This window comes from Macaca nemestrina, chromosome 6 (genome assembly GCF_043159975.1).
Source record: "Macaca nemestrina isolate mMacNem1 chromosome 6, mMacNem.hap1, whole genome shotgun sequence".
NCBI classification, from domain to species: domain Eukaryota; kingdom Metazoa; phylum Chordata; class Mammalia; order Primates; family Cercopithecidae; genus Macaca; species Macaca nemestrina.
In genome coordinates this window covers 142,543,214-142,567,003 of record NC_092130.1, presented here as the reverse complement: position 1 = coordinate 142,567,003, position 23,790 = coordinate 142,543,214, and the positions used below count along the sequence as shown (strand labels likewise).

Here is a 23,790-nt window from a genome sequence, read left to right as displayed (position 1 = left end):
AACAAATACAGATGGGAGGAGATGTGATTTAGTAGCAACACATGGGAAAACCACAAAAAAATGTTTAATAAGCTGGGCCAATATTGTAAGATGGCCATAAAAATACCAAAAAGGACTACCTTTTTGTCTCCTCACTTTATCAGATGCATAATGTTGAAAATCCTGTCCTCCAGTGGCATTAAAATTGGAGGATTCATTTTTGTTTGAAAAATAAGTAGATAATCTAATATCAAATTATTAACATGAAACAAAAATTATGATTGTTGGTTTCATTACTGCCCAAGTCATCATAAATTCTTGCTCAATATAAATCTTACTCTAGGCAATCCCATCTCACCATAAGTGCCAGCTACTACCTATTTCATAGAAGTACCCACATGTGGGTACTTTGAACCATATACATAAAACAAGCAAAATTTTAAAACCCTTGAATTATCTGTCAATATTGCAAAATAGAGTGTTTAAAAAAATCAAAATTAAGAAGCTCTGGAAATACTCATTCCACATCTCACAGTACAACAATCAACTCCAGGTAAGAGCAGTCACTCCTTCCTAAGAACATGTGTTCTAGAGTTTTTCATAGTTCTCACCTTTCCTTATAGGTCCTCAAAACTGAGACAAGTTTCAGTTGCCATTTACCATCTAGATTATCACTGTTGTCTATCTTGCAGTAGTGTTAAAAAGAAAGTGACATATTTCTGATTGTCTCTGTATCAAAAGCATAAAGACAAATGGCAGGTCAGGCCTACTTCTGCCATTTATGTAACGTCCCCTGTCCCTGTAAGCATTTGAGTTTCTGATTCCAGCAATGCAGCTTGCGGAAAGAACTGAGTACAGCACTCACAGCTTTGACTATTTGTGAGTTGAAAAAGTTTCAAAACAGTCATCTGTAATTTTATTGAAGCTGGACTTCAGGAAAGGATGAGTTGGCTAAGTCCTAAGTCTAGCCAGTGGCCCAATGTCTATATGTCAACACAGTTTGGTTGCTCTCCAGTCACCATTACATACTCAGTGCAGCTCATACAGTGTTTCTTTGTGAAAAGTAAATCCCCGACACCCCCCCCCCCAAAAGAAAGCTAACTGCCAGTTCCAGTGGGGGCAAGGGGAGTAAAGTCCACATGAGGCAATGGTATGGGGTAGAACAATGTGAGATAGATAGAAGTAATACGTATCTATATGTACAACTTGTCACCTGCAAGTCTTGTCACCTTCAGATATATGTTCAACTTGTCACCTGCAAGTCTCATAGGTACCTTAAACTATGTCCAAAAATGATTCTTGATTCATAACTCTCCTAAATTTGTTCTTCCCCTAACCTACACCCTCTCAAAATATGGCTAATTTATTCAAGCAAAAAAAGAAGTAAAATGGTGACTTTGCTGTTGGTTACAATCAGTGATGTAACTTATCCTACTATGAATTGTACACAGGAACATGAAAACACGACTCAAGAAATTTTCTTTCTTTTATTTGGCTGTATGAGGAAAATCAAATGCAAGCTCAGTATTTGTCATAAAGGTTCCAAGACATATATTTCATGACTACTGACGGTCTACTTGTTATCAAAATATTTACAACAGTTGCCAACTTAAAAAAATTGTCCCTACATAAAACTAATTACAAACTAATGTAGTTTTACACACTGTCAAATGGAAACATTATTTTTAAATATAGTCATGTGTGCTTAACGACAAGGATACAGTTCTGAGATTTGTGTTAGGCAATTTTGTTGTTGTGCAAACATCATAGAGTGTACTTACACAAACCTACATGGTATAGTCTACTAGACACCTACGCTATATGGTATAATAGCCTATTGCTCCTAAGGCTATAAATCTGTGCAGCATGTTACTGTACTCAATACTGAAGGCAGCTGTAACAGAACGGAAGTATTTGGGTATCCAAACATAAAAAAGGTACAGTAAAAATACAGTATCATAATCTAATGAGACGACCATCATATATATGGTCTGTTATTGACCTAAACATCATTATATGGTACACGACTGTAAATGCTTTACTGCCACTCTCTCTCAGTAAGATCATGCGCTGGAATTTCTCAAGTGGGATAGCCATAAATTCCATGCATCCTAGATTTTTTAGGAGGAGCTCATTCTCAATAATTTTACAAAAGATAATCTCAAAAAGGCATGAGGTCATACTTAAGATAATGAAAGATTATCCTTCACAGAAGATATACAGTAGCAATTTTAAGCCTATTAACCTAGGATATTCTTACACTTGTATAACATAAGTCATCACTAAATCCTTCATGAATGTCAACAAAGTGAAATAACAGTATGTTCCTCATATACAATAGTTCATTGAATATGCAGGAGGCAACGTTTGTGTTCAGTAAAATGTAATATCACAACAAAATTCCTTTTAAAATCAGAAGGGAGGAAATGAGGACTACTTGATACTTAACTGTAGTAACCATCTATTTATTGAGTGGGCCTCCTGGCTTTGAACCACACTGGCCACTTCCATATGTCATTCACAGGGCAGAGACATGTCTGTCCAGGACGCCGCTGCAAATCTGATGCCTACCTAGTGCCTGTCAAGGAAAAGGCACTCAACAGTGACTTTAATGACTCACATCCCACTCTAACTCCTCTATAAAAGGAAAGAAAGATCAGACCCTGACCTTCAAAAATGAATACAGGACTATTCAAGACAACAACAGAAGAAGAAAAATGCCTTCAATTCAAAATAAAACGTATTGGCAATGGAAGGCATTTCAGTTTTAAAGCAAATAAAACTCGACAAAATATTTCTCAATGACCAGAAGCAACAAAATAGTTTGTCAGGATGCCCTGAAATGCTTTCCATGACAGTTTGATAAAACTTACATAACACAATTATTCTGCTTGGAAATTCTGTATTATTAAGAATAGAATACTGGCTTTAATCACCATATCAGATCAGTGAGATCAAGGTAACATTTATTAAATATTACATGTGGGCACCATGAGCTGGATATTATTATCCCCATTTGACAGATAAGGAAATACAAAACTTGCCCAAGTTCACATAACCAGTAGTAGTAAATGGGAAACGGGATCTGATCCAAGACTCTCTACCACATGGCATGCTTTATGTGTGGGAAATTCAGGAAAGTAAAAAGAGTAACAGTCAACTGTAATTTCAACACACGAAACACAGTATCACCTAACATTCGGCCTATAGTCTTCCTGGCATTTTCCCACATAATATGTAGAACATTGTACACACACACATATACATGCATGCACACACACACACTCCATAAGCAAAAACAAGGATCAACCTACCCATACTGTTTTACAATCTGCTTTTTCAGTTTACAAATATTGAGTATCTTTCCACATCTATAAATATTCCTCTACATCACTATTAAAGAAAGGGTATTCTATCACATGTATGTACCACAGTTCATTTAATCAGTCCCCCTATTATTGAGCATTTAAGGTGTTTCTAGTTAATAACTATTATAAACAAACTTACAGGCTGGGCACGGTGGCTCACGCCTGTAATCCTAGCACTTTGGGAGGCCGAGGCAGGCGAATCATGAGGTCAGAAGATCGAGACCATAACACAGTGAAACCCCATCTCTACTAAAAATACAAAAAATTAGCCAGGCGTGGTGGCAGGTACCTGCAGTTCCAGCTACTTGGGAGGCTGAGACAGGAGAATGGCGCGAACCCTGAACCCAGGAGGCGGAGCTTGCAGTGAGCCGAGATGGCACCACTGCACTACTGCCTGTACGACAGAGCGAGACTCCGTCTAAAAAAAAAAAAATTACAAAAATCATTTTTGCAAATTAGAGGAGGGTTTTTTTTTTCATGTATATTTTTGTGGAGGTCACTAGAATCTGGAAGTGAGTTTCTTCCAAACTTCAGAGGACCTCCCTCCAGATTTTGGTACACCCTAGTAAGTAAGCTTCTTAAGAATCACTGCGAGGAGAAAGGTATTGACAGGAGTATGGTGCACACATGCACTATAACCACTCTGTATATATGCTTTATTGTTTCTCCTTCGTTTAGATTCCTAGCAGTGAACATGCCTGACTAAGGGATGGGGCACATTTTTGAGGCTTCTGATGAGTAATACAAAATTGCCCTCCTGTAAAATTATAACAATTGAAACACTCACCAACAGCATTTGAAAGTGACAATTTCCAAAACCCTCCAGTTGACAGGATTTGTTTTTAAACAATCATATCCTCATAGGGCCATATTTTTTTTTTTTTTTTTTTTGAGACAGAGTCTCGCTCTGTCACCCAGGCTGGAGTGCAGTGGTGGGATCTCAGCTCACTGCGAGCTCCGCCTCCCGGGTTGACACCATTCTCCTGCCTCAGCCTCCCAAGTAGCTGGGACTACAGGCGCCCGCCACCTCGCCCGGTTAGTTTTTTTTTTTTTTTTTTTTTTTTTTTAAGTAGAGACGGGGTTTCACCGTGTTAGCCAGGATGGTCTTGATCTCCCGACCTCGTGATCCGCCCGTCTTGGCCTCCCAAAGTGCTGGGATTACAGGCTTGAGCCACCGTGCCCAGCCATAAATTTTTAAAATAGCTGAGCTATTGATAAAGCACATCTGAAAAAAAAAAAAAAAAACAGGGAAAAATTCAAACAATAAATGCTAGATTTTAAAGCATCTGTTTTCAAATACAAAATATAAAACTTAATGATACCAGATACCAGTAGGCTGAACTTAACAGAATGGCTTTAGAAAATCCAGTGATAAGAGATTTTGAAAGGTACCAAGCTAAGATGTAAAATACCGCACCTTTGTTTGCCTGTCTGGCTTAAGAGTTTGGGTTTTAATAGCAACATGTTCTATTTTTCTAACAAGAAACTCATAAAATGGTATATTCTTTCAGATTGTGTAAGTACTGTCTTATAGCTAACATGGCAATCTGAAGTTCTTAAAATTCCTTTAGATAATCACTTATTCAACAAACATGTGAATGTCTACTATAGACTAGACACTGTTCTAATGCTAGGGACACGGTAGTAAATCTCACAAAAGTTCCTGCCCTTGAGGAGCTGCTGGTTCTAAAGAGGAGTTCAGAACCCTGCAGTTAAGAGTCCGAAAATCATGGTTATACTGCCAATCAGGACTCCTGGATTATTTGGCAAATTATAACAACACCTCTGGGTCTAAGTTTCTTTATCTTAAGAAGCTGACCAGATGGATCTGAAGGGCCTTCCAACTTTCCATCAAGTTATCTACTTCACTTGATTTTTGTTTGAGTGCTTAATTTTCTACTATTCATGAGAGCTTTACATTTTAAGCTCTATATAGTTTTTCCACAAAATCAGATTCTCCCAAAAGGACAATTTTACATTTACAGTAAAATTGTGGTGATCCAGGCAACTTCAAGGAATAAGTGTAGGATGAAGTTCCAGTTAGAAGAAAATGTATGCTCCTAACTTTAACTGTTTCTATGGAGATGTTTCTGCAATGGTCTTGCCTCTTTCACCTTTGTACTGCACTATAAACACTAAGGCAAGAAGCATGGCATGACTGTGGGTCTCCAAGCCTGTTGCATGGAAACAGCTGGCATCCTGTCCCCACGCAGCAGGCGCCTTAGTGCTTACCGTGGCACTTGGGTGTCCTCAGGGGCTGCAGCCTAAAGTCCTGCTGGTGATTTGCACCTCTCTCCCACTCACCTTACCTCCAACTCAATAGGTACGACAATTCTGCCTGAAGTCTACATCTCACTGCCCTGTTAGCATTTCTGTCACCTCTTGTTATTTTCCACCAGATGTTCCTGCTACCACAATTCAACAGTCTTCAGATTCAGGGTGTCTTTGGAGAAGCCTACTTTGGGGAGAAGTTAGAAAAGGTATTGCAAGAGGCCTCAGTATTCCAAGGCAGTCTCTGGAAGAGCACCACACATACACTTTAGGTAGTGATATCACCGCCTTGTGGCCTCTAAGGATATTGCTGCTTAGTAATATAGATACATATTCCCCACTCTAAGCATATACAATGATTCCAATTCTTTCTCTGTATCTTCCTTATAAACCAGAAGAATGATTGGAAGCCAAGATTTTCACCTCTGTGCAAAAGTATAGAAAAAAATACACCTACCAGAAGTTTTTCCTCAACTTCCAACATGAAAGCGTAGAACAGTATCTCCCAAACACAAGCTTTGCTCACCTGAGCAGTAACAGCAGCAACATCCTATAAGAATGCATGTGTTGTCATTTTAGACAACGTAAGACAAATTTGCGATTTCCATTATTTCACAAAAGGAAAGGTAAAGGAATTGGTAAAAACACTTTAACTCAGGCATCTAAGCCTCTAAATTTACCCCAAATGGTAGGTGTTTCTACTCTTTTACTGAAGAACTTTTGCTATATCAGGACAAAAGGACATAGGCCTGTTTACTGAAGAGTAAGGATCTAAAGAACCCTCCTTTACAGATAATTTGCACAGAACTTAAGAGAAACAGTTGGAAATAAAATTGTCATAAGTAGGAACAGCTTATTATGCTAAGGTATTAATCGCTTAAGACAGGAAACAAAAAAGTTGAAAACCATCATTCTGGAAGACCACAACACTTCTAATATGGAACAGGAGTCCAAAAGACACAGTCAAGAGAAAGATGTAGATTCTTATTAGACATCTATAACAACTGCTTGGCATAAAACTCATTTCCCAAGTTTTCAATTATTATTTAGAATGACAGATTAGAAGTTGGGAAAAGGAAATGCCACAAATTATTGATATTCCCTATAGGGCAGGCACACATTCCTCCTGTGAGAATAAAAGTACCTACCTATATTTTATCTACTCATTAGTCTGTCATCTGGCCCAAAGAATTAAAACATTCAATACACACACACACACACACACACAAAAGGCATCTTTGAAATCTTACACTTATACAAATGGCTATTACACGGAAATAAAAGATAAAAATACTCATCTTTCTGAAAATCTCTCATAAATCACTATAATTTTACTGAAAAGGGTTTGTTTTTAAGGTTTTACACTTGAATTTCATGGAAGAGCAGTCAAGTGTAATCGACTTAAAGCAATACTCCGACTAAAGTGATAATTTGAAAGAAAAATGGTAACAGTATAACCAATTGCCTGTGTCAAAGGCCAGAGCCAAGCTGGAAAACTAAAAGACTCCCAAATCTAAGTATTTTGACCAAAAGCAGGTAAGATTATTTTGTAACTTCTCTAAGTATTCATTTACTCAATAACTATTCATAGCCCACTATGTGATGAAGGTGGTTCCTGGTGCTGCAAATGCAATCGGTAACAAGCAGATGTGTTGCTAGCCCCCTGGAGCTTCCAGCCTATAGAGGAACTCCACCACTCACATCTTTCCCATTTCTGTAAACATTTCTTGACTTATGCAACACATATAGGCATCAACCCCAGCCCACTCCTCTCCCGCCTGCAGCTCTCTCCTTTCACCAACACCAGCCACAGAGGCGGTCCTCTGTCCCTCAGGTATGCAAGGCTCAGTCCTGCTCCAAGGCCTTTGCACTTGCCCTTCCCTCTGCCTGAGCCACTCTTCTCTCAGATCTCCAAAATCATAGGCTTCTTCCCCTTCATTCAACTCTCAGCTCAGACTCCTCCACCCCAGAGAGGCTTCTCAGGCCACTTGAAGTAAAACAGCAGCCCACATCCTGTCCCATTCTACCATGCAACCCTGCTTTATTTCTTTTGCAGCACTTAGCACTATCTAGTCACTATCACTTATTGCATCTTTGCTTTTTATCCATCTCCTTCACTGAGATTATAGCAGTGTCTGTCTGTCCTGTGCAGTGCCATAATTTAGTCCCTGGAAAGTTGTCTGGAATATTAACAGATGCCCAATAAATACCTATTTAAGAACAAATATACACAAGGTTAGCAGTTTTGTATCACAACAGGTACCAAATAAAAGGCAAGGGAATGCCTTAAATTCTAAGGGGTGTGTGCACCATTTAAACTATATATATATATAGTTTAAATGTTTTAAAAGATTATCATAGCTTACACTAGTCCTAAAAAATAGCCCTCAAAAATAAGCATAATGAAAATACTAAAGTTCAACATTGGCTAATGTTCAAGCTTTATAATGTATCAGGCTCAATTCCTAGTATTAGCATTACTTTTATAATTTATTCTTTTTCAAAAGCATGCTGACAAGAGACCCCAATTTTTTCATTTTAAAGAAAAGCAAGAGCTAAATATTTTTTAAAAGCATCCATCCCCTTAAAAGTTGTTATTAATCTTATCATAAACTATAAAATTTGTAACCATATTATACTAACATTAAAATATAAGATACTGGTGATAATCTACAGAAGGCAGTGATTTGAGTGCCTAATGCCAACCAAATTTTATGAAACATAAACTACCCTCATCTTCAATTTAATCAAAGGTACAAGCTGCCTATGTTCAAAAATATTTAAACACTTAAGAATTTTTCCTACAGATTATTCTTTAAAATGTGTATCTGTTCCTTCTTTTCTTTTGTTGAAACAAAGAGCCAAGTTGTTACCCAAGGAATAATGACTTTAGTTACTAACCATCATGGCTCCTACTTCATAGCAAAGATGCCAAAGGCTCTTATGGATTACTGTGAAGTTATATAGAAGCAAACAATGCACGCTGGGGAGAAGGCACATTTATTTCCTGAAAGGTGATATAAAGAAACAAATGACTACTCCCTTTAGGCCTTTGGGAATAACCAAATCCACTTAAAAACCTCAAAAACTAATGCTTTACAATTTCATAGCAAATTATTAGAAACAACCTACGTATATCACAATAAAGAGGCTAAATAAATTATGGTCCATCCCTAATGGAGTACTCAGCAGCTGTTAGAGAATGAGGCAGGCTCTCTCAGATATCAATGGAGATTGCCATGATTTAGTACTCTGGGGAGGGAAGAGGGACAGGGGGAGCTGGTGCAGAGTATACAATGGGTCCTCATCTTTGGGAATACAAACAAAAAGAACACTTACAAAATGTTTACACATACGAAATGAGCATAGGCTATCTCTGGAAAGACATACACAAGGAGCCAGTAGCTGTGGAACATGATGAGAGAGAGGTATACTTTCTACTCTGTATCCTTTATATCTATTGAATCTTCTCCATTGTGAATAGATTACCTGCTGCACAATTAACATAAGAATAATGCATACTATTACCAACATATGTGTCAAAGATGACCATTCAGAAGCAAATTTTTCAAAAATCACAAAAGTTTTGCTCCTTCAACAGCAGAGTCCCTGATTCTCATTCCCCAGAAGAGAATTCAAGTCTCCAATAATCAGAGGCTTGCTAGTGATCTCACCTATTACAAAGCAAAGAAGTCTCAATTCAATTCTTGGAGAGGAAATAGCTGCTAAGACCAACTTGAGAACACATCATATATTTAAATTGAGCTTGCAACTGACTCCCTAATGAAGTTTCCAAATGAACAGTTGCACCCGACTATAAGGCAGAAAGTCAACGTAAAAGACAAGTAAAAGAACGGTCTCATGTTTTTAAAAACACATTATACTTAGGCTTCCTTTTCTCTGCCAGGCTTAGACAAGAAACCCTCTGGTAATAGTGAAATGTAATTTCAGATCTGTGGCAAAATAATCATGTAAGGGGAAGGGCAAGTAGCATTTGCGCTGAAAAAACTCCTTGGTTTATTCACTTGTGAAAAGGAAAGGTTTGCTTTAAATTTAATTTCTATACCATTTCTGGACCCCTGCCTAAACGATACTATATCACATTAATCTTACTTCAAGCAAATAACTTTTTAAAATTAAAAACTAATCTGAAACTGAACACGAATTGGAAGGCAAACTTCAAACTGAAACTTTTCTGTTGAAAGAATGTATCTTTTAAAGACACATAAAAAGAAATGCAAAGAACCGATTTCCATATAAATGCTATTCAATAACAGTGCAGGTTTTAACAATATTTAACTGCACTAAACACATTCAAAAAGGAACACAAAGATACCCAACTGCAAATAAAAGACCTCATATATTTTTGGTGGCAGAATGGGGGGGGGGGGGCAAAATCACATTAATTCAGATTAATCATGTAAATTCAGAACACGTGATGTGCAGTTTTTCGTTGCTCAGAACTCCTGAATCCAGCTTTGTGCTTTTACACAACATAACAGAAATGGCATCTTTCACAAAGCCTAACTTTGACCTCCAACACTTTAACTTTGGGTTTAACCAGTATACCATCTTCGGAAGTAAGCACATAAAAATACAGGTAAGTCAAATGCACTACGGATACAGAAAGGACGGGGAACAGGTTTAAAGTGGAGTTGAAGCACAGGGACACGAAATCACCTGGCAGGTCAGCTCTCCAAAAGAAAAACATTTCAAGCTCCCTCCCATCCCCCAGGTAACCTCTGGCCTCACAACTCACTGCCGCGCGTGGGGCAGAAGTTCTGGGTGCTAGAGTCCGCGCCCCCCGGGACACGAGGGTGACCCAAGGGCGCGCGGAGAGCGGCGGGACCTGGAGCGGCGCTCTCCGGGGTCACTCCCCTAGGACGCTCCGCAGAGCCCGGAGCGCTGCCCCACCCCGCCCGGGCCGCCCCTGGGGACCCCGCTCGGGGCTCAGCGGCTCTCCTGCCCCGCGCCGCGCCCACCCACCCCCGGCACTCACGGTACGCTCCCGCGCCGCTATCTTGCCATCCCCGGCCGCCGGCTGTGTCGCCTCGGCCGCCGCCCTGGGGCTGCCCAGAGCCCACAGCCGCCCGGGGGCAGGAGCCTCCAAGGAGGGGGCCGGGCACAACCCGCCGCCGCCGTCTCGCTTCCCCAGTGCCGGCGAGAGGCTGCTCTAGGCGGCCACGGGCGAAGGGCGGCCCGCTGCGCTCTGCGAACCCCGCGGGCCGCCGCCGCCGCCGCCGCCGCCTCCAGAGCCGCCCAGAGGCAACACTAACGGCCACCGCCACGGCCGAGTCGCTCCAGCCGGGACTGCGGCGCGCGGGGGCGGCGCCTGCACGCCGCTCGGCTGGGGGCGCAGCGGGCCCGGCCCCGCCCCTGACCCGCCCCTGCCCCCGGCCCCGGCCCCGCCCTAACCCGCGCGCCCCCGCCGATCCCCGACCGCGCGCCCGCGCGCCCGCGGGGCTGCTCCAGGCACTCGGAGGAACGCGACCGCGCGACGGGCCCCGGACGCCGAGGGTGGTGCTTCCTCCTAGCCTCCGGTGGTGAGGCTGCTCACAGAAGGTCATGGAAGCGCAGGGGAGAGCGAGGCGGCCGAGCCCAGGCAAATCCTCGCGAAAGGCCCAGTGCGCGACGGCCCTGCGGGGAGGACCGCGGCTCCCCGAATGCTGCCGCTGCAAACAGTGCCTTGAGGAGAGGAAAGCGCGGGACGGTGTTTTCGCCGCCTCTGTTACCACTGCACACACGAAAACCAGCTTCTGGGAGAGGGGGATGATTGTTGAGACTTTGCGAATTACCTAAACAGCCCAGGGCCGAGGCGCCGCCGCTCGCGTTACCGCCCTCCTGCTGGGTGCGGGACTCCCCTGCCCGAGAGGGCCCGCGGGCGCGCCGAGAATATCCTGGAGCCATCTAGTCCTGCCTCGGAGGTGGGGTGGGCTTATTTGTGCGCAGCAGAAACGGATCCCTTAATGGGGTGAGATTTTTCCTCCGTACATTGTTCCCATTTCCGCAGTTTCACTTGGCCTCGGTTTTCTTCCAGAGTAATGACCAAATGAAATTAGCTGGAGAGCGTTTGATGGCGCAGGATCACGGTCTGAAGATGTTTACGCTGTATGCCGGACGCGTTTGATGGTGTTCTCTTCGGCACAATTAATTTTGCAAAGTTAAGAAATGTGCCAGATAGAGCCCCTGGCACGCAGTCAGGACTACAGACACACCTTGAGTAGGAAACTGGCTTGTTTGTTTCATCTGTGATTTATGTGATGCACCAGCACTAAGGCCAACGTGCTTTTTAAAGACCTTTGGATGAAATTCCAAAGCAATTTATAAATTGGCAAAATGAAGCTTGTTTTGTAAAATAACTCTTCCCTGTTGATCATGTAATTAAGTGGGCAACAAAACACCTGAAAGTACATTTATTGAAAAGTAGACTCCCAAAACAAAAATATGTATTTCACAGCTAGATACGGTCGCTATTAGTGTCCTAATCGCCAACTCCATCCATGTGTGTATTTTGAACACTGAAAACGCCTCCTGTTACCCCTAAGACCTTGTTTGGATAACATTTTTCTATTATAGGTGCTTGAAACTAACCCGATTTAAGATGTTTACCCTTTTTCTTGAGTCCTTGATGGTTTGGGAAATTTATCCTTATTCATATTGCACAATCCTGTCACTGTCTTTTCCATCAGGCACAGTGCCTAAGGTCCACAATATTTTTAGAGGCCCACAAAAAAAAAATTTCAAATCAGAAGGAAAAATATTTAGGTTTAAGAAAGTATTTTAATATAAATTAATATATTTGTTTTTGTACTAATACAATCTTAAATATATATATATTTAGTAGTGTAGTGTCCCTCTTAACTTAGATATGTGAGTATCGCTCAGATAAGTACCCTTAAGACAAATTCTTCCCAGAGACTGGGTCAGGAAAGGCTTTCTCCTGATGAAACTGTAGTTTCATAAATATATCTATATTTAATGGAGTAAGGGGCTCAACGAAGGCAAAAAAGCCTAGGGCCCAAGAAAAACATGATGTGGCCCTGTTGCCTGGGGTTGAAAAATCCCATTCCATAAGAAGAATTTAGTTTTAAGCATATTACATAAAATGTTTCTGTGGCCTTGCTGTAATAGATAGATGGAGATTTGGAGTAGTGATAATGGTTAACATCCACCTGGTACACCATGTGTCCATTACCTCTTAATCTTCATAGCACACCTGTGAAAGCGGTACTATTCTCATACTTGGGGGGTGATGCAGGTTTTGTGGGGCCTGCAATTTATGCAATTTGGGTGGTCCTCTTAAAAGCAAATACTGTGTATTAGTCCGTTCTCACACTGCTATAAAGAACTGCCCGAGACTGGGTAATTTATAAAGGAAAGAAGCTTAATTGACTCACAGTTCCACATGGCTAGGGAGACCTCAGGAAACTTAACAATCATGGTGGAAGGAGAAGCAAGTACCTTTTTCACAAGGAAGCAGGAAAGAATTGTGAGCGGAGGAGCTTGCCAAACACAAAACCATCAGATCTCGTGAGAATTCACTTACTATCATGAGAACAACATAGGAAAACTGTCCCCATAATCCAATCACTTCTCTCCCCAACACGTGGGGATTACAATTCAAGATGAGGTTTGGGTAGGAACACAAAACCTGACTGTATCACACAGCATGTCCGGGTTGCCCCAGCACCACCCAGTAGAAGGGAAAATGACAGCGGGAAAGTCCAAGCGGAAAGAAACCTCAATTTCAGCTAATTGTGGTGACAAGATATTGCTTTTGCAAATCGTACATAAACACATGACCAGGTGAATGTATCGCCAAGGCTCCTGCCAAGGCCTGGGATGGAGGCCTAGAGAAGACGCCCGAAAGTTTATGCTGTGTGAGCTTCACAGAAGACCTGCCTTCCATGTATACCCATTTTACAGGTAAGAAATTTAGGAATTTGCCGCAGCTTCGAAGGAACACCACATTCCTTATACCACGCTGAGGTATAATTTGAAGAGTTGCAGTATATGCACTGTTTCATGAGAAAAAACAGAGTTTATATTTCTGTAACAAAGCAAGAGCTTTAAACATATGTTAGCAATATTTGACCAGGCCATAACCCAGCTTGGGGCACCTGACTGCTGTCTGTGCTGTCAAGAATAAATTTTTCTTATCTGTTGTATAAATATCTGAATTAATCTATATGGACTCCTGAAGGAATTTCATCTCAATTTGAAGTCTCATGGATTGACACTATTTTTACTTACTTTGTCATAGACCAGTCTATGTTGTAAATTCTAATTTATGTAATGTTTACTTTTTGCAGTTTCATGAAGTGTTGCAAAATAAGTATCAGAACAAGAACGTATTTTGTTTGATGCTTATATTGCATAATACAACGAGCCTTATCTCCATAAGTGTTTGTTGAATAAATAAAACAATGAAATAGAGTAAGTCACAAAACTAGAAGTAAAAGTGTAAGTTTTGTCACAAGTTGAAATTGAATGGGACTGAAGTAGCAAAATGTTGAGCTGTAAGTACTTGCTGGATAAGCAGAACTGACTTCTTAATTAATTATTTTGTGCTAAACGTTTGTGACCTTCTTCCCAGCTACTGGCTCTTCTTTCTGTTTTTGTTTTGATAATTTATTTTCTTTTTTGCAAATGCTATTGCATTTGAAATGCATCATTATATAGTAATGTTCAAATGAAACAAAAATCATAGTCACACCTGTAATTGAAAGTTCTGGAAATGAAATGCGTTGTTTTTTGAACGGATCAATTACTCACAGAAACAGCAACCTTGAGTTGATGGGAGTTTTTTCATTAAATTACCTACATCTTGACCCTTAAACAGGCTTCTCTTTATGCGTGATCTAATATATATAGTGTTTATCAGTCAGCAGGAGAAGATATGGCTATGTTCCTGGAATAAATTTTGGAAGCAAAAAAAAAAAAAAAACTACAAATTAAGCATAGTTTATTAACCTGTGAATAATGAGTGAAACTGTTTTTCATTTTAAGGCTGACTGATAAATGTAGATTTAAATTGGTTTATTTTGGAGCACAGTGTTGGACAAGATTTCAAAACTTTAATTATATCCCTGTAACATAAAGACATTTGAGAGTAATCAGTTATTTTTCTCTAGATTTTATGTTCTTTACCCAAAGTGGTTTGGAATGCTATTTGAGAGACATGAAAAATATGACAAAGACCATAAAAAATAGTATCTGCTCAAAATTCTGTTTAGAATATTCTCTTTTAGATGCAATGATTTCAGGGTGCTATGTCCAGTAATTTGATAAATTATGTCTCTAGCTTGGCCCCAACAGGATTGCATTTTGTCTTTTTTTTTTTTTTTTTTCTAGACTGAGTCTTGCCCTGTCACCCAGGCTGGGGTGCAGTGATGCAATCTTGGTTCACTGCAACCTCCGCCTCCCAGGTTCAAGCAATTATCTGCCTCAGCCTTCCGAGTTGCTGGGATTACAGGTGTCCGCCACCATGCCTGGCTAATTTTTTTTGTAATTTTAGTAGAGATGGGGTTTCACCATCTTGGCCAGGCTGGTCTTGAACTCCTGACCTGTAATCCACCCACCTTGGCCTCCCAAAGTGTTGGGATTACATGCAGGAGCCACCACGCCCGGCCTGTCTTTTGTTTTATTTATACCATGCCTTCTTCCAAAAGGGACTTAAGGTGGTTTATTTACAATGAAAGACAAATATTTTTTAAAAAAGACAAGTTGAAATTCTGGCTGAGACAAACAATAGTATTTGAGCATAAAACTGAGCCCAAGCTTCCTCATAGCAGTGAAATAGGGGAAATGAAGGTTTGCATAGCTCTCATTGTCAAGTAGAAGGAGTCCTACAGTTTCATCAGGAGAAAGCCTTTCCTGACCCAGTCTCTGGGAAGAATTTGTCTTAAGGGTACTTATCTGAGCGATACTCATATATCTAAGTTAAGAGGGACACTACACAACAACAATTTTGGTTATCTTTTGGTGGCATACAGAGCTAATTTTTTCTTTTCTGGTGATTAACTTCAAAATTGCTATTGTTGAAAGTAAGTAGTGAGACTCTTACCGCAGTTGTTTTGTTTTGGTTTTTGTTTTCCCTAGCCTTTGAAGTCAAGCCAATGATGTAATATCAAATCTTGGTTTTCCCAGTTCCCTTCTCTATAAAAAGGGGTTATTAAAAGTACCTACCTCATAGGGATGTAGAGATGACAAAATGAGTTAATTCCTATCAAACCACTTACTGCTGTATGAAATTTACTGTAGCCTTCCTCAGCCAAGGTATATATATCTATTTTTTCCTCCCTTCTTAGAAGTTGTCTTATTGTAGACCATCTGAAATCCCTTTTGGAAGGATGCATGCATATGTGCCTGACACAAAGTAAGCAATAAATATTTGCTGTGAATGTTATCATTATTATGATTTCTACTACCACTCCTAAATCTATCAAAGCAAATACAGGAGCCTACTTTGGGAGTGGGGTGATGGTTAGGCAGTTCTAGCCCCCAATTGTCCTTACAGAGTAAAGCTTAGAGAATTATGAGGAGTAAATTGGTATCACTGAGATACCCATAAAGCAGTCATTTTCTCTTTGGTTCCATTGTATTGTTTACCATCACCTCGTGTCCTCTATGACTTCACTTCACTGTTTAATTTGAAGAACATGAAGTAAGAACACTTTCCCCTGATAACCCCCTAACATTTGCTTAACCTCCTGGGTCTTGGAGACCTCTTATACTCTTGGGAGACTAAATGGCACAGCTGTTAAAGCCAACTCTCTGAGCCAAAAGCTCAGTGTTGGGGATCCTGGGGGCACCGCAAATGTGAAGAGAGCCAGTGACAGGAGGGAGGGAGACAGCCCTAGCAAACCCTCTCTTTCCAGAGTGAACCCTGCCCGTCCACTCTTCTCTGCCCCCTCTCTATGTGGTTGTCCCAATGAACTTCTATCTGATTGGAATCTTCGTTTCACATTCTTGCTCTTCCTATCCCTAAGGAATCTTCTTGTTTCCCTTCTTGCCTTTCCCATCTTCTCTTTCGCCTCCGTCTTCACCTGTACCTCACTTCTTAGCCCTTGAGCCTCCATCCCTTTACCTCTTCCTTTTGACTTCTTGAGCACTCTCCTCTGTCCCTGCTTTTCTTTCTTTCCCCTTATTCTTTATGTGTTGTCCAGAGTCATTTAGGGAGGCAAAGCGAAACATTTAAATTGATGCTACCTTCTTTCTTATAGCCCATCATACATCCAGAATACTGGGCTAATATTCTCAGTTAAGCTAATGGATCCCACAAAAAAGCAATTGACTCCCTTGTGAGTGGTGATATGAAGCCCATTATTGAATGTATTCCTATGCTACTGCACTCAGTGCGTTGCCAGAGGCGTCTTGTGCAGATGGAGAAAGAAGCCAAAAGATTAAAGGATTGAGCTGAGGTCCAGCCAGGGGTGGTGGAGTGGTTCAAAATTGAACCCAAACTCCTTAAATCCTGAATATATTATTCTAAATAATGCACTTAATCCACAGCCTTCAATATTATGTACAAAACCAAAAGTCTAAAACTACAGAGGTGAATTTTTCTTTCCAGTTTCTGACTGCGAAGAATTTTCCGTGGTTACACATTTGCCAATAGGCATAATCCAAGGTCTCTGAAACACTGGGTAGGTGAAAAATAACTAGTCAGTTAAATAATTAATTTAAATAACAGTGATGTCCCCATGGTTTTCTTCGGGTACCTAATCTAGAACACTGCCTGGGTCTCATATCGGGAAAACAAAAGTAGCCATCACTATGGCAGCCCTGGTAAACATGGACATTTCTGTGGATGGTATTTATACTGGAATTTAAGGTAACTGAGGATGCCACTCTCAAAGGGAAAGTCTGCAGCTTGGAATTTTTTTCTGTGACACACCCAAGAAATCTTGTGTTTCTGGCTATTTTGTTCCCAGGGTCTTAGACTTATTAAAGGGCTGACAGAAACCTTGCTACTACCCTAATCAATGTGGTATCCCACTCCAACGTGAGTTCACATAGAATTCCATTCTACCCACCCAAGTGGTCTTGACCTGGACTATTCCAATGAGTCTAACCTGACTGGGTTTTCTCTTAACTCTAGAAAAGAGAAACATAGCTGTGCAGGTGACTCTCAGGTTGGGAGATTAATATTAATTGGTTATTAACATAAAGAGTCCCCATGCTAGGCACTTTCTCTGTGTTTTTTATATGTAGGTATTAGTCTTACTTTACAGGTGAAGAGACCAAAGCTCAAAGGAGTAAAATAACAAAGATATGAACGCACCAGTCTGTTTAATTCCAAAGTCATCACAATTTATAATGATTTAGAAGATATTGACTAAAAGTGGGGCTCAGAATTCATAATCACTAGAAAACATTGAACATTTATTAAGCACTTATGGCATGCCAGGTACTGTCTACCAACTCAGCCCATCCTCCCTACAACCCTGCAAGTTACAGGGAGGGTTGTCATCTCCATTTACAAGTCAGGCAAAGAGGTTCACTAACTTGCCAGAGGCCACACAGTTATTGACAACAGTGTGATTCAAACCATGGCAGTCTGGCTCCAAAGCCCACACTCCTCACTCCTGGACGCTATATTCCATTTCAGTGCTGGCCACTGAATCTTCTCCTACCGCTTCTAGTTTCAGGAGCTTCACTGGGATCTCACCTACCCCACAGTGCCTTTGTGAGTGAGGCTTTGACAAAGTTGGGTTTTGACTGAGTGCTGTCAAAGGCTCTTCTCAACCCAAAGGACATGCTCTGATTTCTGTCTTTCTTTAGTCCAAATGGTTCCTGTCCTTTGTCTCTGTTGGGTTGAATCTAATTCTTTCTCTCCTACATTCCTGTTTCAGGTTGTATTGCTCGTTGAGATAGAGACTGGCTGTTTCCTGTGGGTGTTGTTTGAGTGCAGAATTGTGTCTCTGTAGGACCAGCCCATCCCCCTTGCCCATACTACTCTTTTCTGCTTTGAGACTCCATGATTGGATTTTTTTTTTTTTTTTTTTTTTTTTTTTTTTTTTTTGAGACTACTGCCCAGGCTGATCCTCCCACCTCAGCCTCCCAAGTAGCTGGGACTACAGACACACCACCATGCCCGGCTAATTTTATTTTTTGTAGAGACAGGGTCTCATTATGTTGCCCAGGCTTGTCTCAAACTCCTGGGCTCAAAGGATCCTCCCATCTCAGCCTGCCAAAATGTTGGGATTACAGGTGTGAGCCACCACACCCAGTTCCCCATGACTGGATTCTCATTCTGCCACTCACCTCTCGTGGGTTACTCCTTTCTTCAACCTTAAAGTAATATTATATTCAAAACCACCAACAGCCGGGAGCATCCCTAGACACTCAATGATTTAGAGTGTTATTTTTGTCTATGCCATATATATCTGTATGTATATACTCTCTCTCTCTCTCTCTCTCTCTATATATATATATATATATATATATATTTTTTTTTTTTTTTTTTTTTTTTTTTTTTTGAGGCAGAGTCTCACTCTGTCACCCAGGCTGGAGTGCAGTGGTGCAATCTTGGCTCACTGCAACCTCCACCTCCTAGGTTCCAGTGATTCTCCTGCCTCAGTCTGCTGAGTAGCTGGGATTACAGGCTCCTGCCACCACGCCTGGCTAATTTTTTGCATTTTTAGTAGAGACAGGGTTTCGTCACATTGGCCAGCTGCTCTCGAACTCCTGGCCTCAAGCAATCCATCCACCTTGGCCTCCCAAAGTGCTGGGATTATAGGTGTGAGCTTTCATCTATATTTTGCACAGCAGTTTAGTAAGGAATTTGTTGAAATTGTACTAGACTTATATTCAGTATTGAGCCCTGGATGTTCAATACTTTGTTTATCTTTAGAAAATAAAAATTTTCAGTTGAAGAACGCAGCATATCAGTATTCCATTAATATAGTTTTCAGTGTAACAGATATAACAATGAAAATTGTTCAATGAAGATTCCTTTCCTGCAAGTGGTAGAAATATAGCCCTCACTAATTTAGGCAAAAAAGGAAGGGGGAAAGATCATGAAAAAGAATATTAAGTCCCAAATGGCAGCATAGCTATTGTCTAACTAATTTAGGCCAAAAGGGAAGGGAAAAAGGTCACGTAAAAGAATATAAAGTCCCAGATGGTGACATAGCTATTGGGGAAGGTAAATTCCTACATGAAGGAAGGTGGGAAGGGCAGACAGTGCCTTCGTATATCCACAAAACATATGAAATGAGATGATGTATATGAGAAAGCATAAAGTGGAATTAAAGTATACCTCTGTCATCATTGTTGATTTTTTTTTTCTTTTTTGAGATGGAGCTTAGCTCTTGTTGCCCAGGCTGGAGTGCAATGTTGCAATCTTGGCTCACTGCAAACTCCACCTCCTGGGTTCAAGTGATTCTCCTGCCTCAGCCTCCCAAGTAACTGGGAATACAGGCATGCTCTGCCATGCGTGGCTAATTTTGTACTTTTAGTAGAGAAAGGGTTTCTCCATGTTAGGCTGGTCTCGAACTCCCAACCTCAGGTGATCCCCCGGCCTCGGCCTCCCAAAGTACTGAGATTACAGGTGTGAGCCACTGCGCCCAGCGCCATTGTTGATTTTTAAAATTCAGTATTCAACAAATATTTATTGAGTACTTAATACATATGCATGCTAAGGAAACAACAGTAAGTGACACAAAGCCCTTTGTCTTATGAAGACTCTTATGAAGTTTACATAGTAAGACTCAAAACATGGTCAGAATGTCCTTGATTAGCCTGAGTTGCCAAAAAAGAAACTGTTTTAAAATTAATTTTTCATTGCTTTCTGTCTTTTATTTTTGATTCCTATCATAGCACTAGATAAAGTTTTAGATATACATGCTTAAAGCTGAGTATTTGATTTCTGAATGATTGAAGGTTAATTACAGCTCATAAAAATATTAGAATTAACATAATATTCAGCCTAAAAGATATAGGAAATATATTGTTCCTTTGATTTTTAAATCCCTTTTAGTCGCTTAAAGTTAAGATAAAGTTTGCAGTCGTATCAGTTGGTTTAAAATCAATATTTTCTTCATTTTAAGCATTTTCTATTTACTATTCAAGGGAGAGAAAACCATAAAGGATCTTTTCTCCCCCAGCCACTAACACAGCAATAGATCTGCATAAAAATTGTTAGTTCCCTTCTTTTGTATTAATATCTCTATTCTCTTGTTCACTATTTTCTAAAGGCATTGAGAAGTTAATCAGAAGTTTATGAAAAAAGAGACTTTCTAATCAGAGAAGGTTGGGTAACACTGAGTTAAACAGCTTTATAAGTCACAGGCCTTTTTAGAACCCTTAGTTCATTGTGGATCCTCAATTATAACGTAATGTAATGTAATAGTATAATATATGGGAGGACACTTCCCAACATTCATTCTCCCTTTTTCTAGTAACAGTGTCTAGATTGCCCTTTGGGAAACCACCCATCCCTCATGCTTAGTCCCTGAGTTCTGATGAGTCTGTCCCCCATTCCTGGCCTTAGAAATATTCATATGACAGGTGATTCATTGATAAGTGTTAACAACCAATTCTTCAAAAAAAAGAAGAAAATCCTTGATTTGTAGCATTTGCCATTTTCCGTGGTTCCAGCATTTGCCACTCTTACCATGGCCAACTTCAAGCTACCAAGGTGAATCACGGAGTTGGGAAGAGAGGCACATCATCAACTCCTGGGAACCTGCAGTGCACGGTGTCAGAGATGACCCAGTCTAAGTGAATCAGACCATTTATCCCTCTGGGCCCAGGACTCAAGCCAGACCAGCTCCTTAGGTCCAATTCCTTCGATGTTTTTAAGAACTATTGTGAAAGAGGCACCATCTTTCACTGCGTTCGTTGAAAGGAAGGAATTGGAACCAGTTCTGGTGGTCTACTTTCCATGTGGTCTGTTTGGAAAGAGCCTGGCTGAGAATGCAGACCCTCAGAGAAGTGACTAGCAGAGCTGAGAGATGGAGAGAGACCAAATTCTGGGATCACTGTTTGAGTCCTTGGATCTTGTCCAGCCTGAACCTCTGGACATTGCTGTTCCATGAGCCAATAAATCCCCTTCTTTCTCTGTCTCTCATTCTCTTTCTCTTCGTCTCCCTCTCTTATCCATTATTTATTAATTTTTCTTTTATTAAACCTGTTTGGTTTTTATTTCATTGAAAGAATATGACTATTCTGTATTTCTCTTTTTTTTTTTTTTTTTTTTTTTTTAAGACAAGAGTCTCATTCTGTTGCCCAGGCTGGAGTGCAGTGGCATGATCTTGGCTCACTGGAATCTCCGCCTCTTGGGTTCAAGCAATTCTCCTACTTCAGCCTCCCGAGTAGCTGGGACTACAGGTGCACACCACCTTGCCCAGCTAAGTTTTGTATTTTTAGTAGAGCCGAGGTTTTGCCATTTTGGCCAAGCTGGTCTCGAACTCCTGACCTCAGGTGGTCTGCCCACCTCAACCTCGCAAAGTGCTGGGATTACAGGTGTGAGCCACTGCCTGGCCCAACCATTCTGTATTTCAAAGAGCCTGCCATGAGCCTAATATTCCCCCAGACCAACTTGGAAACTGCTATTCTAGCTCATTCTCTCCCTATGCCTCACAGAGACTGGGTACTGTGAGTAACTGTCTTCTAAACATCTGATCTGACTGCTTTGTTGTAAAGGCTGTTCAGATTCAACCTATTCAAAATCGAACTCATATTTTCTTCTGAAAACATACTTCTCCTATGACTCTCATTTTCATTAACTCATGTACAAATTATGTGCCTGACCAGGGATATAACAGTGAAGATGATAAAGTTCTTGCCCTCATGGAGCCTTCATTCTAGAGAGAGAGAGACCATACATAAACACGTAGGTAAATAATGTGCCAATGGCAACTTGAAATAAGTGCTTTGGAAAAAAAATTACGTGGGTTTAAAGGGATAGAGAATGACAGCGGTTTCTACGGTAAATGGAGTAGTTGGAGGAGGCCTTCTTGAGAAGGAATTTTTGCGCAGAGAGGGCTAAATGAAATGAGACAAGGGCCTATGAGAGTTTCTGGGGGACCAACAGGCACATGGTTAGCATGTTCCAGAACTTCAAGGAGGTCAGTGTGGCTGGAGTCCAGAAGCACGGGGAGGTTGGAGAGGTATCTGGGAGGTCAATTAGGTGGGATGTTGTAGGCAGGATAAAGGACTCCTGAATTTCTTCTGCACATGATGACAAGATTTGGAGCATGAATCCCTCTGCCCCATGTGTGAGGAGTAGATTATAGGGGTCAAGAAGAGACACCACATTGAGGGGCTGAGTATAGTTAGTCAAGGGAGTGACCATGGTGGCTAAGACCACCCTCCTAGCTATGCTGGTTGGGCATGATCTTTGACTTTTTCTTCTCCTTCATTTGCTACATTCGTGCATACATGCCCAACTGGGGGTTTTGTTTTTATAATGCACTTTACAGCCATCAGAAGCAGGTTGAGTGTCCCAGGATGCAAACTCTAGGACAGAGATTAGTGTGGAGGAGGTTTATTGGGAGTTTTCTTGAGACAGAAGCTTGTCAAAGAGAAGGAAAGAAAGCCCAACTGGGCAGAGAAAGAAGTTCAACTGCAATGTGGTGAGTTCTGAGGCTGAGATGGCCCTTCAGAGCTGTCCTAAGCTGTGGTGAGAGTTAGGGGCCTTTACACCCGCAGTGATGATCAGTCATTGATGCCACCATCCCAGGAAGAGGTCATGACCTTGGCCAAAGGCCCTCTTTTGGCAACATTCCCAGTGACTTGGATAATCTGATCATTATTACTGAAGGGGAGGTCTGGACACCATATCGCAACATCCTGGTACCACATCACCCATTTTTACACTTGTCACTGAAACTGCCTTGATTTAATTCCTCATTCTTCCTGCTTAGATTATAGCCCACCATTCTATCTCGAGTTATACTCCAAAGTAAAAGTCAAGTTAGTCCTTATTGCCTTCACAATGACATTTAGACTCAGCACAGCATTGAGACTCTTCAAGAGCCAGATGTCATCCCCTACTGCAGGGGTCACCAGCCTGTGGCCTGTTAGGACCCAGGCTGCTCAGCAGGAGGTGACAAGCAGGTAAGTAAGCATTACCACCTGAGCTCCACCTCCTGTCAGATCAGCAGCAGCATTAGATTATCATAGGAGTGTGAACCCTATTATGAACTGCACATGGGAGGGA

General features: G+C 41.1%; 1 protein-coding gene and 1 long non-coding RNA gene across 7 annotated transcripts in view; one reads left to right on the top strand and one right to left on the bottom strand.

Annotated features, from left to right (window-relative positions):
* Nucleotides 1-23,790, bottom strand: part of LOC105473100 (LIF receptor subunit alpha) — a 113,809-nt gene that overhangs the window by 64,857 nt on the left and 25,162 nt on the right. For 2 of the 6 annotated variants that reach the window (XM_011726733.2, XM_071098993.1), the window contains exon 1: nucleotides 11,414-11,656. The exons of 1 other annotated variant lie outside the window; for it this stretch is intronic. The gene's annotated coding sequence lies outside the window, so the exon portion shown is untranslated. Of the gene's footprint in view, nucleotides 1-10,617; nucleotides 10,931-11,413; nucleotides 11,657-23,790 lie in introns of those variants that run through there. 3 more of the 6 variants (XM_011726730.2, XM_011726734.2, XM_071098992.1) reach the window with 3 other exon arrangements.
* Nucleotides 10,459-12,208, top strand: LOC139363899 (uncharacterized). The gene is made up of 2 exons (XR_011625066.1): nucleotides 10,459-10,618; nucleotides 11,656-12,208. It is a non-coding gene; the product is annotated as an uncharacterized lncRNA (long non-coding RNA).